Genomic DNA, 23,872 nt, shown 5'->3' on the forward strand with positions numbered 1-23,872 from the left:
CAGAGCGCACTATCCGAATTACTCAGCATTTGTTCTCCACCCGTAGTATTTCTAGGGTGCTGACATCTTCATTTCCACAGAGGTCTGTGGTTGTCATACTACCTGTCAGGTGGGGGATAGCATGTATATGCATTTGCAGCCACCTACATCAGGGTCAGGTGTGCACATCGCACTGGCAGGTTATGTTCCATACCATGCTTCGGGACCACAGGACCTGTAACACACAACACTACCAGTCCAGCGCACCACACCCACATCCGGGACACACACCTAGCTTCCCTGGGAACAGTGCCAGGATATGCAGGTATTCACATACACCGTTCCAGTTGTTAACATCAGGTACAGGCATATTGTGTGTGTGACCTACTCAGGCCTCTACCACTATACCCTACCGCCACTACAATTTGAGGGTCCGTGTGCTATGGCAGTACCACACACCACAGCCACATGGGTTAATACATATTGCACCTGTCCATCTGCAACGAGGGTACCCACTGTTCCACACCGGAGGTCGACCACCATTGTTGATAGCTGCCCATGTCCACATTTCCCTGGACATCCATATCCCATCTCCACCCCCAGGCAAGGTTGTCACTGCACACAAACTGTGTTTAGCACATGCAGACTCTACACTTGTGTAGACTGGGGTGAATTACTTCAGAGGACCCATGCTGGAGGACTATACTGGCCACGCAGCATATTCCTTGACACCTGCATCCTATGAGCATGTGTACAGTTTGCATTGGTCATTCAGATATTGGCAAAGGCTCTTGCTACCCCCATAGTGCCTATGTTAGGCAGGGCTCAGATGACAAACCCACCTTCATAGGTATCACAAGGGATACATAACTAAGAGCAATGCTACCCAATGCCAGATATCTGCACCTCCAGATGCGTGCACCCAAAACAGTCCTTGGCATGGAAAACATCGATATCTGTGCAGTTACAGATGCCTGGTTCAGGGCTACTGAGAGCACACCAGCACTACCGGGTTTAACCCAGTTGATTTCTTTGAAACAGTCACCAAGGCCATTGATGAGGGGAAGGTGGTTCACACAGCCTACCTGGACCTTGCAGACGCCGTCACAATACCCCACTTGGGCATTCTAGAGAAGGTCACCAGCTGGAATATAAGGCCCTATGTCACTAGATGGATTGCACAGTGGCTCAGGGACAGATACCACATGGTTAGCATTGCTGGAGCCATGCCAGACCCCACAACAGTTACGGGTTGTGTCCCACAAGGCTCAGTCCTGGGACCCTCTTGTTTGGTATATATTTCTTGGAGGTACAGGCCAACACGGACGGACTGTGGCTGTCCAAATATGCAGATGACTGCAAACAGGCCACCATAATCGCCTCTTCAGCTGACACAAGCATCCTCCAAAGGGGAATCATAGCAACAGACAACTTATGCCAGAGCCATGGCCTTCTGCTGAACAGTGTTTAGAAAGGGGTATGTGCATCCTGTAGTCTGTTCACATAGTTGACAAAAGGGACCTTGTCCTCACACACACTACCCCCTCAGACAAACACACACACTTGCCATTCACAGGCTTCAAACCCCTGCCTAACTATGTTATGACACTTGAGACGGACGCATTAGCAGAGCACGCTATTCGCATTACTGGGAGGTTTCTTTTCACCTGCTGTACTTATTGGGTGCTGACATCATCGGTGTTTAGAAAGGGAATGTGCATCCTGTAGTGTGTTGTCCTAATTGCCAAAAGGGACATTTCTCTCACACACACACACCCCTCAGACAAGCACAAACACTTGCCATTCACAGGATTCAAACCCCTACTTAACTATGTTATGACACTTGAGACGGACGCATTAGCGGAGCGCGCTATTCGCATTACTGGGAGGTTTCTTTTCACCTGCCGTACTTATTGGGTGCTGACATCATCGGTGTTTAGAAAGGGAATGTGCATCCTGTAGTGTGTTGTCCCAATTGCCAAAAGGGACATTTTCCTCACACACACAAACACCCCTCAGACAAGCACAAACACTTGCCATTCACAGGATTCAAACCCCTACCTAACTATGCTATGACATTTGAGACGGACGCATTAACAGAGTGCGCTATTCGCATTACTGGGAGGTTTTTTTTCACCTGCTGTACTTATTGGGCGCTGACATCATCGGTGTTTAGAAAGGGAATGTGCATCCTGTAGTGTGTTGTCCTAATTGCCAAAAGGGACATTTCCCTCACACACACAAACACCCCTCAGACAAGCACACACACTTGCCATTCACAGGATTCAAACCCCTACCTAACTATGTTATGACACTTGAGACGGACGCATTAGCAGAGCACGCTATTCGGATTACTGGGAAGTTTCTTTCCTCCTGCTGTACTTATAGGGTGCTGACATCATCTGTGTTTAGAAAGGGGCATGTGCATCCTGTGGGGAGGCAGACACCAAGCACACTCTGGCTAAGCTGTCATTCCCTAGGGCAAACGGCCTAGTGTTGACCTCTACACCCATATGTTTAATTGTCAAATGCACATTATTTGTTGCTGATAGACTGTTTGCACATCTTTATTGCCATAACATTCCCTGTTTGTATGAACAACTTGTGCATCTGTGGCAGATGTTTGCATGTGGGAGGGATCCACTATATCACGTATGTCTCTGTAGTCATCTAGCTGTGTGCACTGGGCAGACTGCTATAATGTGGTTGGTTCCTGGATTACAACATAACAATACCAGCTATGTGTGTCCAACTGCTACACTGAAATTTGGCCTAAGTGTGTGAGCATGCCCAGTTCAGCCTTCCCATGGCATGTTGTCAATGTGTGTGAGCATGCCCAGTGTGAGCATTCCATATGTTGGACTCTGCAGCCCACCACATTTGTGGATGGGTGTGAACTTCAACAACTATCACCCGTTTATGGTTGTGTGTTGTGTGTCATGTTGTGTAGTTACGGAACAACTGCTTTGTGTGTGAACACAACAGGGTTATACTGTGCCTGCAGTGTTTCCATGGGATACTTTGCATACAGCTGTCAACATCCTTTCACACTGACCTAACACTGTAGTACTGTATAGTGTACTGGTAGTACTTTGACTGTGGTGGGCAGTATCCTAGGCTTTACTGCTATCACTGCTTTACATTTCGGTAGTGGGCACAACAGCCTGGTTACAGGCCAGTTGTGTACATCTGACCATGTTGCATTCTGTTCAGATATGAACTACTTACACCAGGCTTGTCTGACATTGGTAGTGTATTCCACAACATAGGTGTACATTTGCAAACACTAGTGATGTGCCCTAGTCCATGTGTAATGCTAGTTGGAGAGTATGTTTGTCCTTCAACACACATTGTAAGTGGAGTTTGCCATGACATATGTCATGGTTAGTATACTGAGCCTCTGTCTACCTGTGACATGACAGTGGTACCCAGGTTAAATCTACCATCTCCCACCCACTCATCTGGATTCCTATTGAGATAGATTGATATGTGACTCTATGGGTAGCCTGTGCTGGGGGTGGCTTCTGTGTTATGGTGCACGCAGCACAGCTTGTCCTATGTAAGTCAGTGCTGGGGTTCAGGTCTCTCAGGTGCATAGCTCACTGCCATTCAGATTGTGCAAGGTGCAGCATGTTTATTGATGCCAGCAACACAGGCAACACATGGCATCTGGGCAAGCTGTTTGATACTCCTGATGAGGTACTGTTGGGGACTTTACAGTTGATGGAGGTGTCTGCTGAGGTACATCCCACAGGGGCGATTGTAGTCAATTGTACCGCTAATGATGGATGACTGCAGAGCCACAATGACCTCCCCTTATCTAGATCTGACAGCCTTCGTGATTAGGTGGGTATATGGTATGTTCCTGTAAACACTACAGCACATGTTTGTCCAATGCAGGCTATCTATCACCTTGTGTCCCCAGGTCTCTCATTACATGTTAACTACATAATGGGTTAACACATATGTGGTAATTGGTGGGCACTTACTGTATATCCACAGGGGTTGACTATACATGTTTCTGCACTTAGCTTGCTGACATGGCTATGGCACCAGTTTTCTGTTTCTATGTGGCCCTTTCGTGGGATGCTTGTGTCAGCTGGTGGATCATATGTGGTGAGCAGTTTGTAGTCCTCTGCAACCATGTTCGGACACGGTCCTTCCATGTTTGCCTGTACCTATGGGACATATATACCAGACGGGGGAGATCCCAGGACAAAGCCTTGTGGGATGCCAGTTATATCTGGTTTGTAGTCTGACATGGCTGCAGCATGTCTGACCATGTCTGTTCTGTCCTTGGTCTGGTTTGCAACCCCTCTACTGACATGTGGGTTTATATTTAAGCTGGTGAGCCTATCTATAATGAACACGTAGGGTATTGTATAGAGGCCTTTGCAAGGTCCAGATACACTGTGTGGAGCACATTGCCCTCATCAATGACCTTAATGGCTGTTTCAATTGGGTCAAATATGGTTAGGGGCAGGATCTGCACTTGGCTGGGCCACACTGGGTTGGGTCCGGTGTCAGTAGGTCCCCAATATCTTTATGTCTGTGGTACATGCTGATCCTTTCCACAGCTGTGCAAACCGTGCTTCTCAGGATTCTGGGGTAGTACTGTTCAGTATCCATTCAGGCAACACCTTTGTTGAGAAGGACCACTGTTGTTGTACACTGCTCTTTGGGTACATATTCTGTGGTAAGGCTGACATTGAGCAGTAGTGTGGTTTTGCATTCCATTCATCTTGGTGTCCATGTTGCACTAAGCCCAGGACAACATCTCATACCATTGCTGCTGTGTGTTTTGCTTTGTAGATGTTGGCTGTTACCTCAACATCTGCAATGTCAGGGGGCCAGCAGTCTGCTGGGATAGATATTCTGCATTCGGGGGGGGGTGGGGGGGTTTGCACTGCACCTGTCAGGATGTATGTTGGCAGTATGTGTGTGTGTTTGTGATATTTGTGTGATTCAGGACATATCTGTGAATTCCCAACATGGTTACTACCATCAGTTGTGAAAGCCTTGGGATTATCATTAGCGTCCTGTACAATTTGTATCTTCATAGGTTCATAGGGTCATACTAGGCTATCCACCCTGGGCATTTGTTAGCCTAGCCAGAGTGTGTGTGGCTTTTGACACCCCTTGCTATATGCATATTATGGCCATTTATGTTTTGCTTGGCTGTGCCTCTGTCTGGACATGACACAGTGAAGACCCCCAGTGTAACTCTACAATCATCCATCCACTTGGCAAGATTCCTGTTGAAGAGTGTCAGTGAGGGGCTCTGCCTAACATGGAATGGGATTCTGGTCCAGGGTGTGGGGAGCCTCTGGATTATGTATCTATCCCACCAGCACATCCTGTTTCATTATTAGTTGAGGTTGACATCTCTCCCTCTCACTGCTCCAGTGGATTTGTGTTCTCTAGGGTGGGGCATGTCCATTACTCCTGTGTTGGGCATGGCCTCCTACAACAGGCATGCAATGCCTCTGTGTAGGCCATATGTGACTGGATTCAGCTGGGGTGTCTACAGCCAGGCAGCGTATGACATATATTTGTGACCCTTTATCCTATTGGTGAGGTACCTTTGAGGTCTTTCTGACTGCTGCAGGTGTCAGGTAAGATACATCCCATATGAGGCATTGTACTGGAGTATGGGTGTGATTGGAGAAAGGTATAGGGGCACAATGACCTCTGTTGCCGTAGATGTGACTCCTTTCCTGCTACGGTGTCAAATGTAGACAGTCTTCCTAGCCACATTGGCAATGTGGGTGTCACATAACAGGTTAGTGTCCACGTGTGTCCCTAGGTCCCTGGTTCCTCTTTCTATACATACTGGTTTACCACCTATGTGGTACTTTGTGGTACCTTGTTTGTTATTTGGTGGGACATTCATACTGTCCATTGTCTTCAGGATGGCTGGGTGGGGTTATTGTGTGTGAGAGTGCGGTCTGTAGCATGCTACAGACTGCACAGCAGTCTTGCCTACAGTTAGTTGCACATGTGTGTACTCAATTGCCTTGTGCATTGTCAGTTACCTGGACGTATGGGTGTCTGTGCTGACTATGGATACTCACCCTCCATTTATGTTTCATTCCAGGGTTTGGGGCCATGACACATGATACGTGGTATAACCTGGTAGTGCTGGTGTGCTGTCAGGAGGCTTGCAGCGGGATTCTGTCACTGCACAGACATCGATGTTCTCCATTCTGGGGATGGCCTCGGGGGCATGCATATTGAGGTGTACACATCTGGCATTGGTCAGCATTTCCCTTATGTTTCTTCCCACTTATGTTTTGGAGGGTGGTAGGTCAGTCTTTTCTGCCTTGCCTTCGAAAGGCTCTATGGAGGTGGCAAATGCCTTATCCAATATTCAGACGCCCAGGGGTAACAGGTGCAGGCCATCCCAAGGACAGCTGCGTGGCTTGTCAAGCATGACATCCCAGGCAGACAGACATTGCATCCCCTTGGGATAACACCAGTAAGTGTGCCACTTGCTATGACTGATCATTTCGTGTTTGTACTGTGGCATTACTCTTGGTAAGGGTAGGATGCTGCGAACGGTGAGTGTCATACTGGCCTGGACTACATAATCAGATAGTTCATCTATGTCTCTTTTCCTGTAGTCTAGGGTGGTACATCTCAGGTCATTCACACCAGCATGGACTATGACTGCATCATATTTCTACTTGCTTTGGAGTGACCTACATACTTCTGTTATGTGGCATATTGTGGCAGCCTACAGGCAGCTTACTATACCCTTTCCCTTGTTCAGTCTTGTGTGCAGGGCAGCAGTGTGTCTGACTATGGAGTCACCTATTACAACTGTATCAGGCATGTTGTTTCTCCTTCTGGCCTGTGACTGTTTGGCACACCAGCTTTGTGTGCTATGTGTTGCATGTGCTATGTTTGCGGGCTGTTTGATTGGGTGTCTGCTTTAGAGGCCTCTGTTGGTGTGCTGTGTTTGTAATTTGTGCCTCTGGGAATGTTTGTCTGTGTTTATGTGTTTGGTTTGCAGTTGTGGTAGGTCTATGTGGGACTGTGTTTGTGGTGTGTGTGGTTACCTTCTCCTACTGACTTGTTTTGGGAGTACTGAGTTGAGGGAGCTCAGCCTCCAGTTTGGATGGATGGTTGCATCTCTCACATATTTTTTTATTTCTTGGGTGGAGTTGGGGGTTGTCTGTGTTCTTGGGCCAGGTGTGACATTGCCTCGGGATTCACAGATTCCACTTGTTGCGGCTGGCCTTAGTAGATTGCATGTGTGGACAGATGTTATTGCCATACTACTGATCTGTGCTTACTTCATTGTTTGTGTTTGCTCTGTCATGTAGTAGCTTCCTCGTTCTCTTGCATGTTTTGGTTATGGCTGGTGTCCACCATGCCGGATTTAGGCACTGTGTCTTGTTTTAATTTAGGACTGCATAATCCAAGCATTCCTGGCAGTGTTCATGGAATGGTTGTATTACAGGTTCTGAGGTGTGGCCCATATTTTGCACCTGCACGGGACCTTTAATGGATTCCACATCAGTTTGGAGGAGTGCAGGTATTGCTTAACACATGTTTTCCACTGTGGTTTCCCGGCCAGGGACTGTGGTCAGGTTTTGTATATCCAGTGTGATTACTCTATGGTCTGGTTTTACCAGTGAGCAATACACTTCTCATCTTGACATCCAGTACCCATGTTGCTGATTATCACATCCGGTATGCTTACCCCTCTTCTGGGAGTGGTACGTTGTTCCTGGGCCTTTTGGTTTGTGGATTCTATGAACCTTTGTCCGACACTGTTGGAGCTAGTATAATGTTACAAGTCTTTGTCTGGGTATTTGCAGTCATCCAATATAATGTGGGTTGGAGGACTTGATATATTCATGTATTCCAGCATAGGCCAGATGCAGTTCCTGGTGTTGGGACAGTAGTCTGCAGCAGGCTATAAACTGGGGGGCAGTTTTAGCCACTGTTACTTGAGCATGGCTAGTCCATGCTGCTTTTTGTTGTGGTACCGACATGGAGGTGTGGTTATCCTTGACAATTCTTGCTAGTCACCCTCCTTTTGTAGCTTGTTCCAAGTTTTGCAGCTGTACAGCACAGTATGAGGTGTAACCTGGTAGTGCTAGGGTGCTGTTGTGGGCCTTGCCTCAGTGTTCTGTTACAGCACAGTTATCAACATTCTCCATACTGGGTGAGTCCAGACTGCATGCATCTTGCTGTTTCGACTTATCCATTATCTTATTCTTATCCCTTCTGGTACCTATGGAGATAGGTTTGTCTTTTGAGCCTTACCTACTCAGGGCACACTGTGGGTGACGACAGCCTTTGCCAGTATCCATACGGCCTGCACTGATAGGTGCACGCCACTCCTGGCGGGTGGTGCATCATGTCATGCTCAGCATGTCATCCCAGACTGGCACACATTGGGTCCCCTTTGACTAACTGCGATACTTCAGTCAATTGTTGCACTTGATCATCTCGTTGTCATGTTGTGGCATGATGCTTGGTCAGGATAGGATGTTAGTCAGGGTCCTCAGGTGTGCATGTAGTACTTGGTGTTACATTACTTGACACATAGCATTCATGCCTCAGGTGGTGCAGCAGGGCTGCCTCTGTTGGATGCGCATATTACACTTCCCTGTACATGTTTGGAAGCAGGTTGTGTCATGTTAGGCATCCCTGTTACTATATGAGTGAGTCAGAGAGGGGTATCATTCCCTAGGTTCCTACTGAGCCAATGTATGTGCTATGCGTTGCCTCTTTGCCAAGGCAAGGGCATACTGGGCACGCCTCCTTCTGCCTACTGGGACAGGCTCAGGTTGTTCCTCCTCTGAGTCACGCTCTGCCTGTGCTGGCCTTGGCAATGGTGGGGGGCTGTTTGGCCCGGCCCTATGCTGGTCCTGCTGCAGCTGTTTTCGCAAGATCATATTATGTAGCATAGCACATAACATGACAATTTGGGTACATGTAGTTGGTGTGTACTGCAAGGCTCCACCAGATGTGTCCAGACACCGGAACCGTGACTTGAGCAGCCCAAACACACGCTCTATCACATTACGTGTTTGTGCGTGTGCCTCATTATGGCGTTCCTGTTCAGGTGTGTGTGCGTTTCTGATGGGTATCATCAGCCACGGCTCCAGTGCATAACCTGCATCCCCCACTAGGTGTCCGTGTGGGATGTTCCCATTGGCAAATGTCTGGTACAGCTGCGTCAAATGCCAGATGTGGGAATCGTGGTAACTCCCAGGGCAGCCAGCACACACATTCATTATTATGCCCTGGGCATCACACATGACCTGGCAGTTGATGGAGGGGAAGCCCTTGCAGTTTATGTAGGCCCTACCCCGCTCTCCTGCTGGTGCTTTGATGCGTATGTGCGTGCAGTCTATAGCACCCAGTACCTCAGGGTATTCCGCTATTTGCTGGAAGAGACGCATATTGCTGGCCAATACCTCACGGGCATTGGGGAAATGTACATGATCACTGACATGTGCTGACATGGCATCCAGGAACTGGTGTAGTACCCTGGAGGCTGATGCCTGTGATATCCCCATCATATCGCCAGTTGGTCTCTGGAAGGTACCTGTTGCTAGTATTCTTAGGCCAACACATACCTTGGTTTCCACTGGGATGGGTTCCCCTCTGTTGGTTCTGTGTGTGAGGCGTGGCCTGCACAGCTCAACGATCTGCTGCAGGAGCTCTCTGTCCACTCTATAGCGCTCTACTATCTCCAGCTCATGTAACCCGTGGTAGGTGACCCTGGGCCTGTACACTCTTCTCTGTCTCCTCACTGTGGGTTGTCTGGCACCATCTGCATTGTCACCACCCTCAGCAAGTCGCCTATGTCTCATTAAGACAGCTATGGCAGCCCCTAGCATTTCTGCTCTGAGTTCAGCTTTTTCAGTTTTCACTTCTATTAGCTTACTCCTGTTTTGCAGTGTCTCTTAATGACAACATTCTGCACTATTGTTTGCAGTGTTTTAAGTGCTGGGCTGGGCTACTAATTTGCCTGTGTAATTGCCTGCTTCTAATTATTTTCACCTGCTAGCTTCAGCAGTTATCCCTGCTAGCTTCCTATTAATTCTGTTGCTTCCTTTTTCCTTTCTGTTTCCTCAGGGGGGAGCAACTTGCATACTATCTGAAACACGCTCACAGTGGCTTAAACGCGCGCACATGTGCTTACACGGTTAAGGATCTACTTATTCAGGTTTAAACGCGCGTACACCCGCGCAAACACTGTTACACATCTGCCTACAGCCTCCAACATACTCAGACTGTCTTACACGCGTGCACACTGCCTTACTCGCGGTTCATTGCGCGCACACGTGCGCATGCACGGCCAGCAAGAAACTTTAGTGTAGGTAACAGTGTACACCTTCCATTTCTTGTCTTTCCATGACTTATGTAGTGGCACACCTCTTTCCATGATCTGTGCCTGTCATCTGTCATGTTACACTGGCCTCCAATGAACTGCGTTTCTTTCTACCATTCCCCCCAGTGATGTCACCTATCTCCTACTCTATTCCTCCCCCTTTTGTATCTCTTACACTACTCAGGCCATGCTCATTTGCTATGTGACTGTGGTATTCAGTATCCTAACCCTCATTTACATAAGATTGCCTACTAATGCTTAGTTACATGTCTTAGACTCAGCTTCCCCCCTTAGCAACCACTACACAGTGGCCATGTTGGTTTTGGTCTGCTGGTCACTGCATTGTCATTCCATGTATTACATGAATCCCACATTTGTGGGTTTATACCCTTCTTTTTTATGCTTCTATACAGCGCAGCCCGTTTGCGCGGGGCTGCGCTGGGTTTAAACATTGCCGAAAAAAATATATATATATTTTTAATATTTTTCCATCGGGTTATCTTGCCAATGGCCACATATTTGGCCATTGGCATGCTGCCTGGTTCATATGCAACCTTTTTTGGGAGCTGACATCGCTCCATTGTGGATTTTGCAGAAATGTACTCAGTTGTCAACTGAGTACATTTCTGCAGCTAAAACGTCTCCTACACGGACTGGTTTCTGCTTCGTGGATCGCTAATATACCTCATTTGCATACCTTTCTAATGCAAGTGAGGTATTTAGCTTGTCCACGCCCAGTCCGTGTAAGAGACGTTTTAGCTGGTCTCTTACACAGAGTTTAGGGCTGTTCCTGGATCGCAAGGCTTGCATGGAGTGTTGCACGTCTCTTACACTCCGTGCAAGCCTTCGTGAATCCGGCCCACAGTCTGTACTCAGACCACACTTGAAATGATACATTGAGTGCCCTGGACAATACTCCGCAGAGCAGGTTTATAAATTACATCACACATTTGGATGAGAACAGGTCTTAGTAACATGACGTAATTTGAAAACAGCTCAGTTGAAATAGCAGGATAAGATAATATTTCAGGCAATGTTTTAAGCCACCAGCCATTAATAGCAAAGGCATCCAGCACAGTTCTTAACCTTAGATAAAGTATTCAACAGGTTCTTGTCTTAGTCATCATTTTAGTACTGACATAAAACACTTTTTCATTTTTTTCCCATTTTAGACAATGCAGTATCTAAAATGAGTATTTAGAAAAGTCTATGCAACACATTTGCAGTGGAATTTTAGGCAACTAGAAAAAACATGAGTCAACTAAAAATAGTCATCTACAGCTAAATCCACCAGAAAATGTTTCAAAAGGAATGCCTCAACAAACATTTTGTAACTAAAAATAAATAAATAAATAAATGGCTTTCTCATGGAAAAGATTCAATACAGCTAACACTATATAGGTTCATAGGTTCATAGGTTGGTAGTAGGCTATCAGCCCTAGGGCCTATACAAGCCTAGCCATAACAATTCCCTGGCTATTTCTTCCCATACTATTTACTTCCCTGGACCCCTGTGGATAATAGTATTTTTTAAATAACTTTATTCAATTATCTCACATATGCATACATACATTAAAAGAAAAGAAAAAAAAGTATAAATATTAGTATTAACACAAGTGTTAACAATTAGCATTCACTCTGTTACATAAATTGCTCAATTCCAGCCTTCCCTTAAACCTCACTCCTCTTCCTATAGATTATACTGCATGTACTATCACACATTCCATTTATTTCTATGCAATTTGCTCCTTTTATTTTTTGAAGATCCCGTTTCTAGTTCTTTTGTCTCCTATACAATATTCAGTACTTCAGTAACTGTTGCTTTAAATTTAAATTTCCATTTCATTGCAATTGCTTTTTTTGGCAGTCAGTACAATTAAACTTAGTAAAACCTTACAATATATACAGAATACAGATCCTGTGCCCCAGCATAACTGTAACTAAAGAAATGATTCTTTTATTTGCTATCCAGCTTTTCTGAACGAGTACACTTTATGGAATTTTTAAATTCTTATTGTGCAGTATTCACTGTGCTTACAAAACATACCTTGAGGCAGTTTATTAGAATGTTTTCTTGTGAATTTATTTGTGGTGCATAGCGTTGTGATTATGCTCTGATGTCCGGAAAGTCAGTTAAGCAGTAGACCTGACTGCAACAAATGTTAAGCACCCCTTGTTGAAGTTAAGGTTGGGTTCCACACTCAACAGTAAAGTCTGCCAGTACAGATCAGTAAACAACAGCAGCAGAAAAGATTTGGTTCTGCCTGCTGTCTGTGTCAATATGGTGTCCCTTCCTCTTTCAAACTAAGAACATTATTAGAATAACAGAATGTGTGTTTGTCTGCATTTTCTGAAGAATATGAAGTCTGAAACCTAAATATGTCATCTAGTGTCTTCAATCCTCAGTGGTTTCTTAAAACCACAGACTTTGAGTGACAGGCCAAATAAAGAAGGCAAAAATCTACATATTCTGTGAAAATCTGGAAGGTATACCAGCATGTTAAGGCAAGTGTGAACACAAGGGGACTGTGTAGTACACTGCCTTTCTGACAGTGCCAGTTAAGTGGCTAACAGATTTATGGCTTTGAAAGCCTCTAAAATATTTATTTTTTTTTTCTTTTTTTTTTAATTTTTATTTTTAGTGTACTAAGTAGTATGCAGAACATATACAGTAAAGCTCAATGCACTATAAATTATAATTGGGTCTCTGATCATAAATCTAAATTATGTTTCTCAAAAAATAATGCCAAGATTTACCTCTTGAGTTGAATTTCTTGGCATCCATGTTTCGAACACAAAGGGGTTATGATGGAACCAATCATAGTCCTGTGCAGTTGCCTATTTATTCATGTACATTCATAGGTTCATAGGTTCAAGGTTGGTACTAGGCTATTGGCCCTAGGGCCTATACAAGTCTAGCCATAACAATTCCCTGGCTATTTCTTCCCAGAATATTTACTTCCCTGGTCCCCTGTCTATCAGGGTGACTGATGTGATCCCCAGGGTGAATTTTCTACCTCCCATTGAATCGTCAAGGTTCCTTTTGAAGAGGGTCAAAGAGGCGCTCAGCTTGACATGTATGGGCAGTCTGTTCCAGAGTCTGGGGAGTCTCGTGGTCAGGAACCTATCCCTCCAGCATGTTTTGTTCATTATAATGACCAGGTTTACATTTCTGGAGTGTGTGGCTCTGAGGGATTGGGATTTCTTTAAGTGTAGCATGTCCAACAGCTCTAGGTTTGACATGGCCTTGTATGTTAAGCAGAGATCACCTCTGAGTAGGCGATATGCGACAGAGTGTAGCTGGAGTTTTTTTAGACTGTCAGCATAGGACATCTGCTTTAGGTTTGTGATTCTTTTAGTGAGGTATTTCTGTGGCCTTTCCAGTTATTGCAGATATCTTGTGAGGTACATACCAAACGGGGTGTTGTACTCTATAATGGGTCTAATGAGGGATGAGTACAGTGTGACCTCCTTTTTCTGGATGACAAGCCCTTAGTGATGAGGTGTGCCACATAGAAGGATTTCCTGATTGTTGTGGTGATGTGGTTATCACACTTTCAGTGTTTAGTGTACAGCCACTTATGTGGTAATTCATGGGTACATGCTTTTTTCCAAAGGGGATAACTATACATTTCTTGGCATTGAGCTTGAGCCCATGGGTCTGGCACCAAGCATCTGTTTCTGTAAGGCTCTTTTGTAGAATATCCACATCATTTGGGGATTCAATAATGGCTTCCAGTTTGCAGTCATCTGCGAACATTGTTAGCCAGAGTCCCTTAGTGCTGGTGTGTACTTCAGAAAAGTAGATGCCAAACAAAAGCGGTCCCAGGACTGAACCCTGAAGTACTCCACTTGACACTTGTCTGGAGCTAGATTTTGAGTCGGCTATTTTTACAGTGTGGGTTCTGTCAGTAAGCCAGTTGGCAACCCATCGAGTGACATAGGGATCAATGCCCAGCTTAGTAAGTTTATCTATGATTCCAGAGTGGAGGATGGTGTTGAAGGCTTTGGCGAGGTCCAGATAGGCTGCGTGGACCACCTTGCCCTCGTCCACAGCTCTGGAAACTGATTTGAAGAAGTCAATCAGATTGAGGAGACAAGATCGGCCCTTCACAAAACCAAAATGGGTGGGGTCCAGTGTTTGAAGGTTGCCAATGTCTTTGTTTATAAGTTCCATGTGTTCCATGGCTTTGCAGATCAGGCTCATCAGACTGATAGGATGATAGTTCCTGGGAGCCAAAGTGGATCCCACCCTTGTGGAGTGGGATAACTGTAGCTGTGCACCACTCATTGGGCATGAAGCCTGAGGTGAGGCTATGATTAAACAGGACACTTTGGTGAGGTGCCAGTTCATTTTGTAGTTCATGTAGTACACAGCCCGGAATGTCATCTGGTCCCATGGATGCTGAATTCTTAGCTTTGGAGAGTGCATTTTTTACCTGTGTGGCCATAATTACTGGAATTTGGTAAATTTTGGTACTGTGATGAGCCCTTTAGGGGTGAGGGAGGGTGAAGTTGGCACTAAATCGATCTGCCAGGATATTGGCAATATCCTTGGGATCAGTATATTTAATGCCATTCTGTTGTAGCTCAGAGCAGATCTGAGCATTGCCATTTAGATTCTTGACATAACTATAGAATGCCTTGTGGTTGTCCTTGAAATCTTTGGCAATTTTATTTTTGTAACTAGCTTTAGAGGATTTTATGAGGAATCTCAGCTTCTTACTGAGGCTGGTAAGGGAGTATTTTGCATCCTGGGATTTTTCTCATTTCTGCAACAGTTTCTTCCTTCTGTTGTATAGTTTGTTTATGGCAGGGGACCACCAGATTGGCTTCCTTTTTTTGGAGGAGAGCATCTTGGTTCTATTTGAAATGGCACGTTTTATGCACAAGTGGATGTGCTTGTACAGTGCCTTAGTGCAAGATTCAGCAGTCAAACTTCCAGTTCCCGTCTGCATGGATGTCATAGAGTTTGTCACCTCTAACTTGAGTAGCATGAAGTTAGCTTGGGAGAACTTTTTTTATGGTGGTTTCCCTACTGGGGGGTGGGGAGGGATGTGGACATCAAGGGTGATTAGCTTAAGGTCAGACCTGACCAATGAGGGGGTGACCACTGGTGTGGAGCATCAATCTCCCATGTTGGTAATGACCAGGTCTAGGATATTTGAGCCCCTGGTGGGACTATGGATTAGATGATCCAGGGCATTAGAATTTATGAATTCCAAGAACCATTGGGCAAAGGTGTTGGTACCCAAGTAGTTTTCCCAGTTAATGGCAGGGTAGTTGAAATCACCCAGTATTAGGGTGTTTGGTTGTATCTTAATATTTTCCAGTATGTTTAGAAAGGTGTAGTGAGAATCTTGGGGCATGGTGGGGTATCTGTACAAGCTACAGTTTGGATTGCAGTCTTGCCTAGTGTTAGTTGTACCTCTAGAATTTCAGATGCATTGTGTTGGTTAACTAGCCTGGAGGTGTGAATATCCTTGGTGAATATGGACACTCCTCCGCCTTTAGTGTTTCAGTCCTGGTTTGGTAGCCGAAAAGTGTGGTATGATTTGTAGCCTGGTATTGCTGTGGTGCTCTCTGGAGCCTTGAACCAGGTCTCAGTTACTGCACAGATATCGATGCTGTCCATTTTTAGGAGTGCTTTGAGAGAGTGCATTTTGAGGTTTAGGCTTATAGCATTGAGTAGCATTACCTTCAGATTTTGCATGCTTATATCTGTTATGGTGGTGGTTTTGTCCTTTGAGCCTTGTCTAAAAAAGGCACTATAGGAGTGGCAAGAGCCTTAGCCAGTAACCTGAATCCCAGGGGCAACATGTGCAGACCATCTCTGGCAAAGCATTGTGGTTTGTTGATCATGTCGTCCCAGGCAGACAGACACTGGATCCCTTTGAATGACACCAGAAACTTAGCCAATTGTCGAAGTCAATCATTTTGTCCTTATACTGTGGTATAATTCTGGGTGAAGGCAGGATGCTACTCAGGGCTACGGTCATACCTGCCTGGGCCACATGATCTGAGAGCTCTTCCATGTCTCTTTTCATGTAGTCCAGGGAGGTAGGTCTGAAGTCATTCACTCCAACATGGAAAATGACAGAGTCTTGTTATGGAGTGACTTGAGTGCATGCGTGATGTGGTGGATCCTGGCACCTGACAGGCAGCTGACTGTAATTTTCTACTTGTTCAGCCTTGGTGAGTGGGACATCAATGTGCCTGACTATAGAGTCATTTATGACTAAAGTGTTGGGTACATTGTCTTGGCTTAGGGGCTGTTGTTGGGTGGCACACTGGTTTTGTGAGCTATGTGACACTTTGATTGCGACTGGTGTTTGTTTGCATTTCAGCTTCAAAGGTCCTTGTTGCTTGGGCAGGTTAATGTTAAGGTCCTCTGCATAAGTGGGTTTAGTGTTACTATGTGTGGATGTAGGTGGCATGAGTTTTGAAGAGCTATGTGTTGCTTGAGGTGTAGTGCAGGTGTTAACCTTCTCCTCTTGACTGTCGAACACAATCTTGGGTAGAGAGAGCTTTGCTTCCAGTTTGGCTATGTAAGTGCATCTCTCGCAGGTTGAAGTGTTGGGTGGTAGGAAGAGAGGATTGCCTGTGTACATGAGGCAATTGCTGCATTGCCCCAGTATGCCCAGATTCACCAGGTGGACAGGATAAATTACCAGAAGCTGACCCTTGGACATGCCTGGTTCGGTGTTTCTTTTGTAAAGTACAAGAGCTGTTTTCCCTTACCTTGGCAAGGTACTTTGCAGTTATAGGCTGTTTAGTGTCTACGATTAATTTCTCCTTATTAACAAGGAGAGTTGAGTACTTGTATCAGTTTAAGGCTTCATAGTGCTTTTCAGAAGGATTTAGAGCAAGTGCTAGTCACAGGGATTCAGATTTTAGTGCTACTACTGAGAAACCAGCTAGTTCTAAGGGAAAGTTTGAAGAGCAGACTTTGTGGCACCAGGAATAGTTTAAAATGCTAGACTAATAAGCTAATAAAAGTGCAGGAGGGCAGAGAACTAGCAGATCTAAGGGGAAAAAATGAAGAGCACCGCTCAGAAGCTTACAAAAAGTCCTGGATACACAAATCTGTATCTGGGCTACACTAGTGCCAGGAAAGGTATGATACAGTTTTTTTTTTTTTTTTTTGTTTTTTTTTAGTAGAAAGTGAAGAGGCAGAAGATAATGAGATAATTCAATATGCAGAAGCTAAAGACATGGGCCTTTGCTAAGTTCTCACTATTAACAGTAGAATGAGCTGATATAATGTAACTGGGGGGAGTTTTTAGTATTGACTTTATACCAGAGGTGGGCAACTCAAATCCACCAAGACAAGTTGTACTGATTACAGAGATATGAAATCAAAAGTGCAGACAATAAATGAGAATAAAATTTTATCTTTTCGCAATATCACAGCTGGCAGTAGGCCAGTCTCTCTGCAGCAGCCTGGGCAACAGGTATATCTGATTTAAAACACTGGCTATTTAAGGCACAGGACATAAACCAGGCCAGTTATCTAAACAATAACAGATGCAGGAATACCTTGACTAGATAAAACCAGTTCTGTAAACGTTCTCTCACTAAGAAAACAGTTAGGCCTCTAGACAAAGGATTTCACTACAAACTGAGGTCAACACTAAAAGATACTCAGCTATATCACACAGCAAGGAGAGTAAAACAGTTGTACAGATTACAGAGATATTAAATCAAAATTGCAGACAATAAATGAGAATATATAGGTTCATAGGTAGGTACTAGGCTATTGGCCCAAAGGCCTAATTAAGCCTAGCTAACAAGCTTTCCTGGCTTACGCCATCCAAAAAAGTTAATATGTATATACACACACACACACACACACACACACACACACACACACACACATATATATATATATATATATATATATATATATATATATATATATATATAAACTCTTATCTTTTCTCAATATCACAGCTGGCAGTAGGTCAGTCTTTATGCAGCAGTCTGGGCAACAGGTATATCTGATTTAAAAGACTGGATATTTAAGGCACAGGACAGAAACCAGACCAATTATCTAAACAATAACAGATGCAGTAATACCTTGGCTAGATAAAATGAGTTCTGTAAACTTTCTCTCACTAAGAAAACATTTAGGCCTCTAGACAAAGGATTTCACTACAAACTGAGGTCAACACTAAGAGATATTCAGCTATATCACACAGCAAGAAGCAGAGTAAAAACAGTTGTACAGATTACAGAGATATTTTGTCCCAGTCCCCTTCAACAAACACATCACACGGAATGACATTTGACAGCCTTTATTAAAACGTCCATTTCATAGCTTTGATCACCAAAATTATTGACAACTAAAAACAATATAGTTGGCTCTAAACACAGCATAAACATCCTTGTAATGGTAATCAGGGCAGCGTACCTACTCACCCTGTCCCAGTAAGCAATGTCCATACCTTTGCTCACTTACTTTACTTATGAAGCACCATCCAAGACTCACTTCATATCTCATTTACCCAGTAACCAGTGTCCATACTTGTACTCGCTTACTTTACTTATGAAGCAGCGTCCCAACTCACTTCATACACCATTCATTGAATTACCATCCATCAAATAAGCAGCATCCTTACCTCCGCTTGCTTATCTGTTCAGCAAACTTCCTCCAGCTGCTCATTTTCCTTTCCCCAAATTCTTGAAATGAACCCAAACACCAGAGGGGGATCAGAAGAGGACAATCCTGTCCCTCTACTCCACCTACTCCACTGATAAAATAACCCCAATCCCACCAACCCACCAACAAAAAGGGAGGGTGGGTGAGTAGCAAGTTCACACCAAAATGTGACCCAGCTGCACTTGTTTAAACACCTTAAGCCCCTCTGCACCCTTATCTCATTTCCTCCCAATCATCCCTCCCTCCATTTAACCCTTTCACCTGCCCAACCCAACTAACTCCCACTAATATATCACCCTAACCCCTCTTGAAGATGTCCCAGGACAACTTGATTTGTTGCCAAACCTCATTTGTCCCAGTCCCCTTCAATAAACACATCACACGGAATGACATTTGACGACCTTTATTAAAACATCCATAACATAGCTTTGATCACCAAAATTATTAATTACAACTAAAAACAATATAGTTGGTTCTAAACACAGCATAAGCATCCTTGTAATGTTAATCAGGGCAGCGTGCCTACTCACCCTGTCCCAGTAAGCAACGTCCATACCTTTGCTTGCTTACTTTACTTATGAAGCAGCATCCAAGACTCACTTCATATCTCATTTACCCAGTAACCAGTGTCCATACTTGTACTCGCTTACTTTACTTATGATGCAGCGTCCCAACTCACTTCATACACCATTCATTGAATTATCCTCCACCAAATAAGAAGCATCCTTACCTCAGCTTGCTTATCTTTTCAGCAAACATTCTCCAGCTGCTCATTTTCCTTTCCCCAAATCCTTGAAATGAACCCAAACATCAGAGAGGGAACAGAAGAGGGCAAGCCTTTCCCTCTTCTCCGCCAACCAACCTGACCAGGTTGTTTCCCCTCCCGTCTACCCAAAATTTTCAACCAACTTCCTCCCATAAAGGGAAGGGTTAAGCCAAACATCATTCAATGTACCCATCATCTGTAAAGTACATTAGAACCCCGAGTAATCACCAAATTGATTTCCCTTTCTTAGTGAATAAGCCGCCTAGTAATCCCACTGTCATACCCACTATTCCAAAACAAGAAAACATTCATAATCGCAAAATCATCCAACTACTAACTTTAAAACATCCATGAAACTGCAATAACACAATTTGTAGCTCGCTGTCCCTCCATTTATAAAGCATCAACCTTTACAACCAACTTACTTTGACAATCATAATGTCCTAATTTTCACACTAATGAAACCTACCCTACCCCTCCAGCATGTGAACCACTATACAAGATTTAGCAATTAGCATAACCCTAACACCCACACAACTGAAGTAGTATTCGCCCACTCCTCCTTGTTCCACAGAAGTACCCCACCTTGTTGACAAGCCTGCACCATATCAGTCAACAATCCAGCCCACCAATCTGCTATCACCTGGCAGTTATAATACAATGTCACCCAGCTAGTAACAACCCTGCCATATACATTACTTATAAAGCTACCCCAGGCTCCTGCCACACTCATGTAATCTTCTAACTACCCTGAGATGCCACAGTTAATGTCACCAGAGACCCTTATAGCTGCCATAATATCCTCATGAAACTGAACCCTCACCTCCTATCAGCACGTCATCTGGTGCCATGGCTACTCACTCTAAAGACTTCAACCTGGTATGTAACATTAGCAAACCTGCTTAAAAGACTGCTTGTATAACCCCTTGAACCCCAAAAACTTTTAATGACTTAACACTAAGAGCAAGAGAACCAGAACCCCTTAACCTAGTTCCTGAACTCACAATCCCAGCATTGAAGTACTCTATGTGCCCAACCTTAAACCAATTCACCCAATTCATTCATTACCAAATGGCTATCAGGCCACCATCCAAAATTTAGTAAATTAACATAACCCTGTCCCCCGTGAAAATACAAAAGTGACCACTAAATCCTCCCTGACCAACTGGAATGTCCCACCCTGTGTACAAGCCTGAACCAAATAATGCAACCTGTCCACCAGTCTCCTACCCCCTGGTGGCTGCAACACAAATTGACCAAGCTAACATGCCTACCATATACATGAATTATAAAGCTTCCCCCGAGTCCTGCAGGAAGTGTCTGGTCCTGCTAACCCAGCCTGACAACCAGCAAACCATACCACAGTCATATCAACCCAGAAAATAGACCCTATTCCCTCAGACTTCCTCAACTAAAGGCATAATGCCTGCTAAGTTGAAAACACACCAAAATCCCATATCTCTTGGATTTCCCCTTTAAAGCTTCCTTTCAATGTGCCCCCTGTCATCCAGTAATGAATTCAACCCTAAACATTCACTAGTAGACCTCAAAAGAAGCTTTGCTTACTTAACAGTAATCCGCCTGTGCAGTCTTTGCTTGCCACTCCAGCCAAACTGCATGCATCACCTTCAGGTCACCAACTGATGTGATTCTTTGCACCTTTCCCCACCGCACTACCCATCATTCAAGCTGTGGGCACAATGTCCAATATATGCTCCATCCCCCATTGATCTGTAAAGAAAAGAAACTGTTAATGCCCTGCCATAAAACAAAATATCATAATCTTACATGCTATCAAGGGGACACACCACCATATTCCTTCAACACTATCCGAGGCATGAGGTAGGGTGACCCATCTAGCCTGCTTACCTTTCTCATTGAAACTGTTAATAAGCCATACACCGTTAATATATGCCATTCCCTAGTAAGATCAGACACCAACGTCCTTTCCGATGGGACACATCACTGACCCTCCCAAACACCATTTAAACTAAATGGGTAACTAACTTTACCTCCAAGGATCCACCCATCTGAAAGCACGGCTGAACTTGGTTAGCTTGTAAAAGCCCTGGATTCCATTGACCTATTAACATCATATGATGTTATGACTATTGTGACTCCAAAGCCTTTATGGAAATCCCACCCATCCCATTAACAATCTCCAACACGGTTGTACCCTTCCACAAGTAACTCTGCATGTAACTACACACTACCCCAAGTATGGAAAATCTGACATGACTCACTGTAGTCAAAGTAGCATTACCTGTGACTACAATGTGCTCCATTCGCCCTGCCTTACCATAACTGAACCATCCCCCTTGTGGTCTACCTTATGCTATCTGCCATATGCCCATGACCCACCCTATTCAGCTGTCCAAGGTCTGTGGGGGACAGAAACCAAAACCTGAGCACATTCCAACACATCCACTACAACCCAAGCAAGATCAACAAAGTCCCATATACCCAGCTGCATGATTCTAAGGCTGAAAAACCTCAAACACTGTAATTTTGTGCCTTGCATCCTCATATCCCAGCGATCCACCACTCCTACCACTGCAAATCCCAGCCCCTACATGGAACCTAACCTAACAAAATTCCACACACCTAATTCCGTTCACATGTCCACACAGTACCCTCCATATCAGCAACAGTCAAAGCTGGGAATGAGGAGGGTAGCATTCCAACCCAAACCCCCAATGGTAACTAACTTTACCTTTACCTGTGACCTCAATCCAGGACTTTCAACCAGCCACAAACTTTCCTGCAGCCATGACCATTGCCTGGTAAGACCACCTCATTCAAGCCACCGACCAATACAAAGACTGCATTGCCACCATCTTTGATCTCCTTGCCTAGCAAGTCACCAGCTGAACCCGTCAAAGAAGTACCATCTGCAAAGACAAACAAGTGTAAATCATCTGAAATTCACCACACATTTAACCAAAATCTGCCCACTCAAATATAAACACTAATTATTGCCCTCACAATCTCTGGTTAAAAAATTACAAAGTTAACCTTCCCTTTCCTGAAGGGTATGAAGTATGATGCTCAAATGTCTGTCATTTCCTGACATCACCCCCTCACCTGTTAGGACAGCAAGAAGCCTGACATGCTGCCACTCGCACAAGGCACAACAACATGTCCTATCACCTCCGAACCATTCCATCATCAGTATTGCCATTCACCACTATACCCCCGCCATAAAACACATGGAAATGAAGTGCTAAACTCAATTTCAAGTCTGCCACTATCAGTTCACGCCAAAATATGATTGCTTACCCAACTACACTCGTCTAAACACCTTAAGCCCCTCCCACCCTTAACTAATTTCATCCCAATCATCTCTCCCTCCATTTAACCCCATCACCTCCCCAACCCAACTAATTCCCACTAATATATCACCCTAATCCCTCTTGAAGATGTCCCAGGACAACTTGGCTTGATGCCAAACCTCAGAAATCAAACATGCAGACAAACAACGAGAATAAACACTTATCTTTTCTCAATATCACTGCTGGCAGTAGGTCAATCTCTCTGCAGCAGCCTGAGCAACAGGTATATCTGATTTAAAACAGAGGACAGAAAAAAAACAACACAGATGCAGGAATACATTGGCCGGATGAAACTAGTTCTGAAAACTTACTGCCACTAAGAAAACAGACAAGGCCTCCAGATAAAGGATTTCACTACAAATGAGGTCAACACTAAGATATACAGCTATAACACACAAGAAGAAGAATAAGTACAGTTGTACAGATTACAGAGATATTAAATCAAAAGTGCAGACAATAAATGAGAATAAACTCTTATCTTTTCTCAATATCACAGCTGGCAGTAGATCAATCTCTCTGCAGCAGCCTGAGCAACAGGTATATCTGATTTAAAAGACTGGCTATTTAAGGCACAGGACATAAACCAGGCCAGTTATCTAAACAATAACAGATGCAGGAACACCTTGGCTAGATAAAGCCAGTTCTGTAAACTTTCTCTCACTAAGAAAACAGGCCTCTAGACAAGGGATTTCATTACAAACTGAGGTCAACACTAAGAGATATTCAGCTATATCACACAACAAGAAGGAGAGTAAAAACAGTTGTACAGATTACAG

Source organism: Protopterus annectens, chromosome 7.part0 (genome assembly GCF_019279795.1).
Source record: "Protopterus annectens isolate FY-2018-M chromosome 7.part0, PAN1.0, whole genome shotgun sequence".
In the NCBI taxonomy this organism is placed as follows: Eukaryota; Metazoa; Chordata; order Ceratodontiformes; family Protopteridae; genus Protopterus; species Protopterus annectens.